The following is a 12,525-nucleotide window of genomic DNA, read 5'->3' as shown; positions in this document are numbered from 1 at the left end:
GATCAATAAAACTAAAAGTTGGTTCTTTGAGAAGATAAACAAAATTGATAAGCCATTAGCCAGACTCATCAAGAAAAAGAGGGAGAGGACTCAAATCAATAAAATCAGAAATGAAAAAGGAGAAGTTACAACAGACACCACAGAAATACAAAGCATCCTAAGAGACTACTACAAGCAACTTTATGCCAATAAAATGGACAACCTGGAAGAAATGGACAAATTCTTAGAAAGGTATAACCTTCCCAGACTGAATCAGGAAGAAACAGAAAATATGAACAGACCAATCACAAGTAATGAAATTGAAACTGTGATTAAAAATCTTCCAACAAACAAAAGTCCAGGACCAGATGGCTTCACAGGTGAATTCTATCAAACATTTAGAGAAGAGCTAACACCCATCCTTCTCAAACTCTTCCAAAAAATTGCAGAGGAAGGAACACTCCCAAACTCATTCTATGAGGCCACCATCACCCTGATACCAAAACCAGACAAAGACACTACAAAAAAAGAAAATTACAGACCAATATCACTGATGAATATAGATGCAAAAATCCTCAACAAAATACTAGCAAACAGAATCCAGCAACACATTAAAAGGATCATACACCACGATCAAGTGGGATTTATCCCAGGGATGCAAGGATTCTTCAATATACGCAAATCAATCAATGTGATACACCATATTAACAAATTGAAGAATAAAAACCATATGATCATCTCAATAGATGCAGAAAAAGCTTTTGACAAAATTCAACACCCATTTCTGATAAAAACTCTCCAGAAAGTGGGCATAGAGGGAACCTACCTCAACATAATAAAGGCCATATATGACAAACCCACAGCAAACATCATTCTCAATGGTGAAAAACTGAAAGCATTTCCTCTAAGATCAGGAACGAGACAAGGATGTCCACTCTCACCACTATTATTCAACATAGTTCTGGAAGTCCTAGCCACGGCAATCAGAGAAGAAAAAGAAATAAAAGGAATACAAATTGGAAAAGAAGAAGTAAAACTGTCACTGTTTGCGGATGACATGATACTATACATAGAGAATCCTAAAACTGCCACCAGAAAACTGCTAGAGCTGATTAATGAATATGGTAAAGTTGCAGGATACAAAATTAATGCACAAAAATCTCTTGCATTCCTATACACTAATGATGAAAAATCTGAAAGAGAAATTATGGAAACACTCCCATTTACCATTGCAACAAAAAGAATAAAATACCTAGGAATAAACCTACCTAGGGAGACGAAAGACCTGTATGCAGAAAACTATAAGACACTGATGAAAGAAATTAAAGATGATACCAACAGATGGAGAGATATACCATGTTCTTGGATTGGAAGAATCAACATTGTGAAAATGAGTATACTACCCAAAGCAATCTACAGATTCAATGCAATCCCTATCAAATTACCAATGGCATTTTTTACGGAGCTAGAACAAATCATCTTAAAATTTGTATGGAGACACAAAAGACCCCGAATAGCCAAAGCAGTCTTGAGGGAAAAAAATGGAGCTGGAGGAATCAGACTCCCTGACTTCAGACTATACTACAAAGCTACAGTAATCAAGACAGTATGGTACTGGCACAAAAACAGAACCATAGATCAATGGAACAAGATAGAAAGCCCAGAGATTAACCCACGCACCTATGGTCAACTAATCTATGACAAAGGAGGCAAAGATATACAATGGAGAAAAGACAGTCTCTTCAATAAGTGGTGCTGGGAAAACTGGACAGCTACATGTAAAAGAATGAAATTAGAATACTCCCTAACACCATACACAAAAATAAACTCAAAATGGATTAGAGACCTAAATATAAGACTGGACACTATAAAACTCTTAGAGGAAAACATAGGAAGAACACTCTTTGACATAAATCACAGCAAGATCTTTTTTGATCCACCTCCTAGAGTAATGGAAATAAAAACAAAAATAAACAAATGGGACCTAATGAAACTTCAAAGCTTTTGCACAGCAAAGGAAACCATAAACAAGACGAAAAGACAACCCTCAGAATGGGAGAAAATATTTGCAAATGAATCAACGGACAAAGGATTAATCTCCAAAATATATAAACAGCTCATTCAGCTCAATATCAAAGAAACAAACACCCCAATCCAAAAATGGGCAGAAGACCTAAATAGACATTTCTCCAAAGAAGACATACAGATGGCCACGAAGCACATGAAAAGATGCTCAACATCACTAATTATTAGAGAAATGCAAATCAAAACTACAATGAGGTATCACCTCACTCCTGTTAGAATGGGCATCATCAGAAAATCTACAAACAACAAATGCTGGAGAGGGTGTGGAGAAAAGGGAACCCTCTTGCACTGTTGGTGGGAATGTAAATTGATACAGCCACTATGGAGAACAGTATGGAGGTTCCTTAAAAAACTAAAAATAGAATTACCATATGACCCAGCAATCCCACTACTGGGCATATACCCAGAGAAAACCGTAATTCAAAAAGACACATGCACCCAAATGTTCATTGCAGCACTATTTACAATAGCCAGGTCATGGAAGCAACCTAAATGCCCATCAACAGACGAATGGATAAAGAAGTTGTGGTACATATATACAATGGAATATTACTCAGCCATAAAAAGGAACGAAATTGAGTCATTTGTTGAGACATGGATGGATCTAGAGACTGTCATACAGAGTGAAGTAAGTCAGAAAGAGAAAAACAAATATCGTATATTAATGCATGTATGCGGAACCTAGAAAAATGGTACAGATGAGCCAGTTTGCAGGGCAGAAGTTGAGACACAAATGTAGAGAATGGTCATATGGACACCAAGGGGGGAAAACTGCGGTGAGGTGGGGATGGTGGTGTGCTGGATTGGGCAATTGGGATTGACATGTATACACTGATGTGTATGAAACTGATGCCTAATAAGAACCTGCAGTATAAAAAAACAAACAAAACAACTAATACTAAACTTTCATTGGGTTATTTGTATGGAAATATGTTAATATAAACGTTTCAGACATTACATGAAATTTCTAAAAATCTTATATTTGTATTTGTATGGAAATATGTATGGAAATATGTTAATATAAATGTTTCAGACATTACATGAAATTTCTAAAAATCTTATATGTTCTGGTATAATGTTATAAGTAATAATCCTAGTTATTACTTTAAAATGTATATCTCAGAAATAACTAATTTTCTTGTCAACTGCATTATTATGAACTTTCATCAAATCTTTAACCGTAGTCATTTTTAAGTCTTTTGTCATTTACAGACAGTTCTGGGTGTACTCTGATGATTTTGCAAATATGTTCCTATAAAAGGGTTTCATCTTCAAGAAATTCATGGAAAAGACTCTGACAAGTACAGGTTTCTGGTAACTGACTGTACTGCTGAACTGAATGAATAAGCATTTTCAGAACTCTAATGAAAAACTGATGAACTCATAAAAGTGCTAACAAAAGATCAAGATGAAAAAAAATTAATTACATGGGACTGAGTGAACTGATGAGGATGAGTATAATTTTTGTGACTTTCTGTCTGAATTTAAAAAAAAAAAAATCCCACAAGGACTCAGAGGCAAAGAATATACAAATCAATTTTCACTGCAAAGTAAAGGAGCTGTTACAGTGGAGGATTACTGGACTGAATGTCAATATTATGACATAGTATGAGTGTGTTTCATGTTTGGTAATTGCAATCACTGTTGCTTTTGTTGTGGTCATCCATGTACAATGCTTGGTGTCAGTCTATTTATGTCTTGTAAAAATAAAAAAAAAAAAAAAAAAAAAAAAAAAAAAGATCAAGAAAGAATGAGGCAAAAGTAAAATTAGCTCAGGAATGTCTGAAGGAACCAGGTATAACAGGAACGAAGAGAAAGGAAGGAAGTCTAAGTATGCTACTGTCTTTATTCATAGCTGCAAATCTGTAGCTACTCTCTAGTGCTGAAAAAACGTTAAATAAATGCAATGACCCAATCTCTTAAATTTTTTAGAATTTGTTTTTAATTCTGGAAAGAGACTCCAAGGCCTATTATGGTTCTGTGATTAAAAACAAATATTTAGTCTGAATCAAGAGTCACAAATTTCAAAATGGTCTCTCCTGTTGAGCTATCTCAAGTATAGACGCGTTACCCTCTTTAGGTTGTTCTATATGCTTTTGCGATGATCATCTCAACGATCACGTACCTGTGTATCATACTGGCCTCATCTGACGTAGGTACCCAGAATTCACTAACTGCTTAAGCACAGTAAGGATGAGTACAATTAAATATCAACTATATCCACTTTGAACGTCATAAACGTGGTTTTCCAGATAAAATAGTAAACGCTTAGAAACGCTTTACTATAAAACTATGAATTTGGTAGAAGACACAAAGTTTACCAACTTCAAATAATTCAGTCCACATGATTTTCAAAGACAATAAAGACATCTTATTTTTAAGAATAGGCAAATACAGATTAAAATAAATAAAGATGAAAATATAAAATGTTGAACCTAATAATAGAAAGCCAACACCAAATACTGACAATGTGCCAGGAACTCTGCTCTAAGTGCTTCACATGTATTAACGTGTTTAACCCTTCAACAATCCTATGAAGTAAGTGCCATCACCGACTTTTATTATTCTCCAAACATATAGGTAAAAAGAAATTATTTCTCCAAGATCATGTTGCTGGTAATTGTGGAATCAAGAACAGAGCCAGGAATTCCAGCTCCAGAGTCATAACTACAACCTAATCTGCCTCTTTGTAAGAGATACTTAACATGAGCGCGGCTTATAGAAGGATCTATACTTTTTCTATCATTTAGTTTAAATCAATGTTTAAAGAATAAATTGTATTATTTTCTTTTTTTTTTTTTTAAGAACACATGTATTTATTTGTTTGTTTTGGCTGCTCCGGGTCTTAGCGGTGGCATGCGGGATCTTCGTTGCAGCATGTGGACTTCTTAGGTGTGGCATGCAAACTCCTAGTTGCGGCATGCATGCAGGATCTAGTTGCCTGACCATGGATTGAACCTGGGCCCCCTGCAATGGGAGCATGGAGCCTTACCCACTGGACCACCAGGGAAGTCCCATATTATTTTCTTATCAACAAAGTTTCAGCCTTCTGAAGTCTTGGTTTATATCATAGAATATTTAATTCTACATTTGGAAGCAATACAAGTATGTGTTAATATTTTCTGAAGTTTAACAAAAAGAATTTTAATCACATTTCAGTTCCTTACATACGATTTCCTGAACATACACTTCATTATACCATACATTATAAGAATTATCACACATTATAAGAAAAACCTAAGGGGAAAATAATTGAAGACAGACTATCTAATGAAGACAGAATGAGTGAAAATGCAAAGTCTAACCTCTACAAAAGCTCCTTCAGCAGTGGCCTTAGTGAATACTGCTGCTTGGGTAGGACCACGGTAAGCAGAGATGCTCCAGGTGGGACAGCAACAAGGCCTTGCAGCCAAGGCCAGAGAATTAATTAATTGTGGCACCCTCAGCAGCGCACCTCTAATTTATGATTTTTTTAAAAACTAAGTAGAGTTGATTTACAATGTTGTGTTAGTTTCTGGTGGACAGCACAGTGATTCAGTTATACATATACATGCATATTCTTTTTCATAGTCTTTTCCATGATGGTTTATTACACGATGTTGAGTATAGTTCCCTGTGCTCTACAGTAGGACCTTGTTGTTATCTATTTTATACACAGCAGTGTGTATCTGCTCATATCTCTCACTTAAATCGTCTCTAGATTCCAGAATGACACTGAAACAGCACTGGATGTGATATGGTATGCCAAGGCTGTGAGCAGAGAAACTAGGCCAATATTGTTGTTATCACCACCTTGTTTCTAAAGCCTACAAATGTGACAATTTGCTAATGGTTGCTATGAGTACATTTTCACCTCAGTCTCATCTTAATATCAAAGATTATTATTCATCACCTTATATTTTCAAAGATGCAATCAGTCCTCTATATCCACATTCTTTAACATTAGCCTAGAGTGAAGAGGCACTACTGAAGATAAAAATAAGAACAAAACACTTTTAAGTAATATAGCTATATAACTTAAGGTTCTTCTTAACTTTTAAACATCTAACATATGGTAAGAGATGAAAGATATATTTTACACCATCCCAAAGAAATCATTCCTATCATTTAAATGAATGATATTTAAGTCTTAAATAGAACAAAAAGATTTTCCAATGTGAGTTGGATTAATCTCTCCAAAACTGAACCCACCACCCCATCTGTGTAAACAATCATTAGTTGTTTTCTATTCCTGTTATGTGTATTCCATTGCTTAAGAAACTATTCATAAAATAACATTTATGAAACCAGTAACTTAGAAGATTATTTTTATTTAAAATAAATACCCATGTTTTAGAGACACAAATGTAGAGAACAAACGTATGGACACCAAGGGGGGGAAAGCAGGGGGGTGGTGGTAGTGGGAATGAACTGGGAGATTGGGATTGACATATATACACGAATATGTATAAAACAGATAAACACATAAGAACCTGCTGTATTAAAAAAACAAAATAAAATTCAAAATAAAATAAAATACCCATTCTTATTTTAAAATACTACAGAATTCCTTTTAATAATACATCTTAAATAGAACTCAATGAACAAGTTTTTGGGAATCTACTGATTTCGTGAACACTGAGACCCTTGGAGCCTGAGTGGAGTTAAAGGTTTAGTGAGCACTGACTGGTCTGTGGCGGGTGGGGAGAGGGCTAAACTTGAGTGCCCGGAACCTGGGACTCACTGGATTTACGTCCGCTGAATGAACAGTGGTTCAAATCTCGGCTCTAGCATTCATCACGTGACTTTAACAAAGTCGCTGGTCCTCTGTAGCCCCAGTTTTGTCACCAGCAAGCTGGAGGTACCCCTCGCCATTCACAGGATTGTTCTTGGATCGAATAAGGGAAGAGAAAGCCACTTACAGGCCACGTCAAAGTCCCTTCCTCAAGGGGACACGTTTCCACCTCCGTGCCGGCACCCCTTTACCCCGGCAATGAGCCTTGCACGCAACTTACACTGGCAGAATTTGCCCAAAAAACCCCCCAACACCCTGTTAAATATCCCAACCCCTTACCCACTGTAAAAATTTCCCTCAGGCTAACTGCACCCATTAAGTTCTGGCTCAATGGCTCACACGATAATTATAAAAACAGTGATCCTATATTGAATGACTACTGTGTATCTAGCACTACATTTGATGCTTTTAGTACATAACAATCTTCACATCAATTCAGCAAATTAGGATTATTACCACTATTTTCCAGATGAGAAAACACGAAGGGAAACGAAATAAATTGTTCGAAACAAAACAAAACCTAGTAATTGTGCCAGGACTCAAAATCGGGTCCAACCAACACAAACTACTAAATACTTCGCACTATAATACTTCACCCAGTTTTCCAAACAGACTGTCTTCATAAAGAAAATAGTTAAAATATAATAAAGTAATAAAATGTGTTTTGCTTTGCTAAGTCATAAAACATAAAATTTACATTTGTATATAAACATAAAACACTTGCTATTTTCTAGCTTCCTCCAAAGTACAATATTACTGAGATAATGCTAGTCTTTAAACCCTTTCATTCTAAATAGAGATATGCACACACTTTATATTTAAAAGGTATGTGGGTAATTTGGGATTAAGATACACACTTTATTATATATAAAATAGATAACAAGGACCTACTGTATAGCACAGGGAACATACTCAGTATTTTGTAATAACCTATAATGGAAAAGAACCTGAAAAAGAATATACATATATAACTGAATCACTTTGCTGTACACTTGAAACTAACACAATATTGTAAATTAACTGTACTTCAATAAAAAATAAATAAATAAAAGGTATAGAACAATGTCATTTAGGCAAATAACTCCTCTCCTAAATTAATTTACCTTCCACAGATATAACATAACATAGATTTAGGTGCACATTACTGCTAAATAGTAATATTCTCAAAAAAAACTATTAATATTCTCAGATCAATGCTGAAAGCTCTATGATTTATTTAAATAAAAAGGGACTCAATATAGTTTGTTATTATGAATACAGTTCTTAAAACCAGTTTATTTGGCATTTTTAAGGATATCAAGTAAATGAAGAAACTGAGGAAATATTAAATGCCATAAAGCGCTAGTGAAGTGTTAATTTAAAAAAAAAAACAATGTAACTACTACACGTTTATCATTAAGTACTTAAAAATCATTTATGAAAGAACTTTTTGCTTATTAAATACACCACACCCACACATATCCCCATGTTTAGGAGGGTTGCTTAATAAGTAATCTTGAAACGAACTTTGTGCAGAATTTCAAACATACGTATGTAACCCAAATAGCACCTGAGTCAGACCCTGATATAAATTTAGGCTAGAAATTTATGTTGAAGGCTAATGCTGATGCTAATTTAACTGGGACAACAAAGTGAGTAGGCACTGCAGACAAAGCCATATATATGCAGAAAGTATGAAAACATATTTGGAAATAAGTATAATGCTTGCATTAAGTCCAGTTTGTGTATCATAATTTATGCTGTTCTTAATTTTACACTAGGAATTTTTTTTTTTAGTTCAATATAGGATTTACCTAAAAGAGAAGAACAATTCTTTAAAGCTTTTAATATAAATTGTTAGGTTTCCTTCCAAAAGCTACAATCCTAACAGGTGTAAGAACGTCTATCTATAAATATTTATTATAAGTAAGAAAGTCTGTGCTAATTTGATAGGAAAAATAGTTTCATATTTAAATCCTCATATAGTCAATTACTTATGTCTTAAATATTTATTTAAGGTATAGACACGTGCATGTTCTCTTCTGCAAATTACCTACTCTTTTTTTTTTTTAATTACACTATACTAGGTGTGCTTTATTTATTTATTAATGGCTGTGTTGGATCTTCGTTTCTGTGCGAGGGCTTTCTCTAGTTGCAGCAAGCGGGGGCCACTCTTCATCGCGGTGCGCGGGCCTCTCACCATCGCGGCCTCTCTCGTTGCGGAGCACAGGCTCCAGACGCGCAGGCTCAGTAATTGTGGCTCACGGGCCCATTTGCTCCGCGGCATGTGGGATCCTCCCAGACCAGGGCTCGAACCCGTGTCTCCTGCATCGGCAGGCAGATTCTCAACCACTGCGCCACCAGGGACGCCCCAAATTACCTACTCTTGTCCTTTGAATATTGTTATGCTATGAGTGAAGTATTTTTCTTATTAATTTGCGTAAGTGAGTTAAAAGTCTGACTTTAAATCTTTGTCTCAATTGCTCTTTTAATTATTAAAAGTTTTGATCATTCATTATACCATTAAGAGTTTGCTAACTCTTGGGAATCCCCTGGTGGTCCAGTGGTTAGGACTCAGCACTTTCACCGCTGTGGGCTCAGGTTCGATCCCTGGTTGGGGAACTAAGATCCCACATGCCCTGTGGAGCAGCCGTAAGTAAGTAAGTTAAGTAAGTAAGTAAATAAATAAATAAATACTTTTCAAAAAAGAAAAAAAAAAGAGTTTGCTAACTCTTTAGTTTACCTGGAATTTAATGTTAATTATGATATAAAGTATGGTCATTAAAGTGGGCCCCCCTCCCCCAAAGACCATTTATTGAATAATCCATCACTTCACTGATCTGAGGTTTCCTCTATGACGTATTACATCCTTACACGTGAATTCCGTTTTGCTTGAACTCTCTGTTCCATCAATCTGCCTATTTTCCTACAGTTATTTTCAGTCCACCTAAGTCACTGCTCTGATAATCACACCATTTAACCAGGACCTTACCGTGACTGGAAACTGCATTGTCTCATGTCACCAACTTAGGTGTTCTGCTTTCTGTCACCAGTAACCTCCTACTTTTCAGCGTGCTTTCACTGCCTTCCAAGGCAGCCCTTTTTCAAAACCAGCGTGATCCGCAGTCTCCCAGGCTCTCCGAGCTTCATGCCTGGCTCTCACAAGCCAGCTTCTGCCCCCTAGACTAACGCTACAATCCCATTCCTTCCACACGTCTTTCCTGAAGGCCTACGATTTTCTGGCCCTATTCCAGGCTCTAGAGAGAAGACCAAGACAAGACAGGGAAGTCCCTGCCTCTTGAAGCAGTCATGCTGGGGGACAGACATAACTGAGAAAGTGACAATCACTTCAATTAAAGTCTAAAAAACCAGCCAGGGAAAGGACCAACATGAAGGACCTGCGTTTCAAAGGGTAAGAAGGGAAGAACTCTCTGAGAAAGCGGTCCTTAAAGATGAAGGCCGAAAAGGATCAAGGTAGGAGAGAACGTTCTGGACAGAAGGCCGGCAAAAACAAAGCCCCGCGTCACAAGGAGCCTGGTGTGCTGTGCTGCTCTGTCTGTCTTTCCACTACGCTCCTTGAATGAAGAGTCCGTCCCGGGGGAAGCCAAATCTTTGCTTTCTTTGTGCTCACTGCGGAGAAAACTACTTACCAGGGCAGAGGGAAATCACTCTGTATTTGAGGGCACCTACCCAGCTGAGTCTCCAATGCTCTGGTCAACTTGCTCCCCTGCTGCCCGAAACTATGATTTCAAAATGTGTCTCTCCTTGAGACTCTCCACCTGCCAACCCTCTCACTCTGAAAGAAGGAACTCAGAGACACCAGACAGAAACTCCCTCAACTCCCCAACTCCCCACTCCCAATCCACCATCATATGCCCCTGTTAAAGGAGACGGGGTCTCCTTTCTTAAATAAGCCAGTGATTCCACGTTGCTCCTGAACTCCTCTCCTCCAACCCTCTCAGAAAAATTATTCTAACTTTTTCTCTCCGGCACATGGCATTCCATGCCGACCTCTCTGTATCCATCTCCTGAGCATTTATACTCGCTCCAACGTGACTGCTTCCTCCCAAGTCAGAACTGGAGGCACAAGAAAGGGGTCGCCATGGGAGACGACTGCCCATCACTGGAGCCGCTCAAGAATCAACCTGACTGACAGGAAGCGAGTAGAGGATTCAAACACGAGACTGGTCGCCAAACCGGGCGCATCTGGCAGGTTTCTTCTCACCTTTATAGAATTTCTGATTTAAAGACAATAGGGGATCTCTAGTCACTGTTAGTCTACAGTCAGTAACCAAATCCCCAGTTACATCTACGGATTTTTCCTTAGGAAGGATACAAACCTACCAGGCCACATGCCCGTCATCAAGTTTGAAATGAGCAGCTGTGAAACTCAACTAAAATGAATCAAAATACGCAGGGGTCCTCTTTTCCAACTACACCTCAAGATAAAGCCGGACTGCAGGCTGTAAACTCCAACCCCCAGAGAACCAGGTGGAGTTCTCACCACGGTCTGGATCCTCAGACACCCTGATGGGGGCTGGGGGCAGCCAAAGTACCATCCAGAATCTCCTCACACCCTTCCCCAACCTACCCAAGGTAATACCACATAAAGCTGAAGTTCCCCTCAGAATACGCCTCCATAAAGTATACAAACGACTCACTTCATTCTTATTATAAATTTACCTTCTAGGAGGCTCCGTTCAGCCTGGAATTACACCCGAAGAACAGCAGGGGTAACTGCTACAACCTCAAGCTGTGTTCCTACTACAGATCTTTAAAGCATGTGATCATCTCAAAGTGTAGAAGACAAAGGCTCTATCATGATGTTTCAATTAACATAAGCTAAAGCACAACTTTTACTTCTACTGTTCATTGTTCTATTATAAGGGATACTCTTGAATAAATGTTCAAAAAAATAGACTTCTAAAAATAGGCATTATGCAAGGGGGGGGGGTATAATTTTACCCTGATCCACCACCTTTTCCTCCTCTAACATTTGAAAATGGGACTACTTCCTAAAGATTTAATTACAAGTTAACATTTAATGCCTCAAAGTAGAAACTTGAAAAGTTACTTTAAAGAGCCAGATCATTATGTTTCTTTTTGCAAGATAATAAAAAAAGTTCTTAGTCAGCTAAGAATCTGCAAATAATTGCATTTGTGGCTATCACTTATTAGCCAGTGAGCTCTCCACAACACCTCGGAATTATAGAAAAGTGGGTACCCAATGCCTCCTGAAAAGAAAATTAACTTTCTAAGATGTACTAAATTTAGGACTTAAACAGACATGTTTTGCCCTGATGGTATTCTGTTTAGTTACTTTTAGTAATTTTTTTAAAAAACAGAAACTGAGCACTGCCTGAATATATCAATGATCCTAAAACACTGTAATATTGTTAGAGAAAGGTTCTTTTATGGCCATCTCACATCACAATTCCTAAGGAGCCAAGAATTATACTTTGTAAAGTGAGTATTACATTCTTTTTGTTTGAAACCATCCGAAATCCCATATTAGCTGTAACAAAAAAAGGACCTTTTTTGCATATTTTAGTCACTTCTCCTAAATTTGAATTTTCTAAGCCAATGAACTATTTCTTAACAATTAAAATTATTTTGCTTTTAAAACATTTTTGAAATTCCATAATTCTAGTTTCTTTTCTATCATCTTTATCATAAGAATTTACTTGAAACATATAAGTAAGTCTATA

General features: G+C 37.1%; 1 protein-coding gene across 13 annotated transcripts in view; it reads right to left on the bottom strand.

Annotated features, from left to right (window-relative positions):
• RAPGEF2 (Rap guanine nucleotide exchange factor 2) overlaps nucleotides 1-12,525 on the bottom strand; it is a 258,452-nt gene that overhangs the window by 48,254 nt on the left and 197,673 nt on the right. The window lies entirely within an intron of this gene.

This window comes from Balaenoptera musculus, chromosome 5 (genome assembly GCF_009873245.2).
Source record: "Balaenoptera musculus isolate JJ_BM4_2016_0621 chromosome 5, mBalMus1.pri.v3, whole genome shotgun sequence".
NCBI lineage: Eukaryota > Metazoa > Chordata > Mammalia > Artiodactyla > Balaenopteridae > Balaenoptera > Balaenoptera musculus.
The sequence above is the reverse complement of the archived record's forward strand: the minus strand, read 5'-3'. Positions and strand labels throughout refer to the sequence as shown.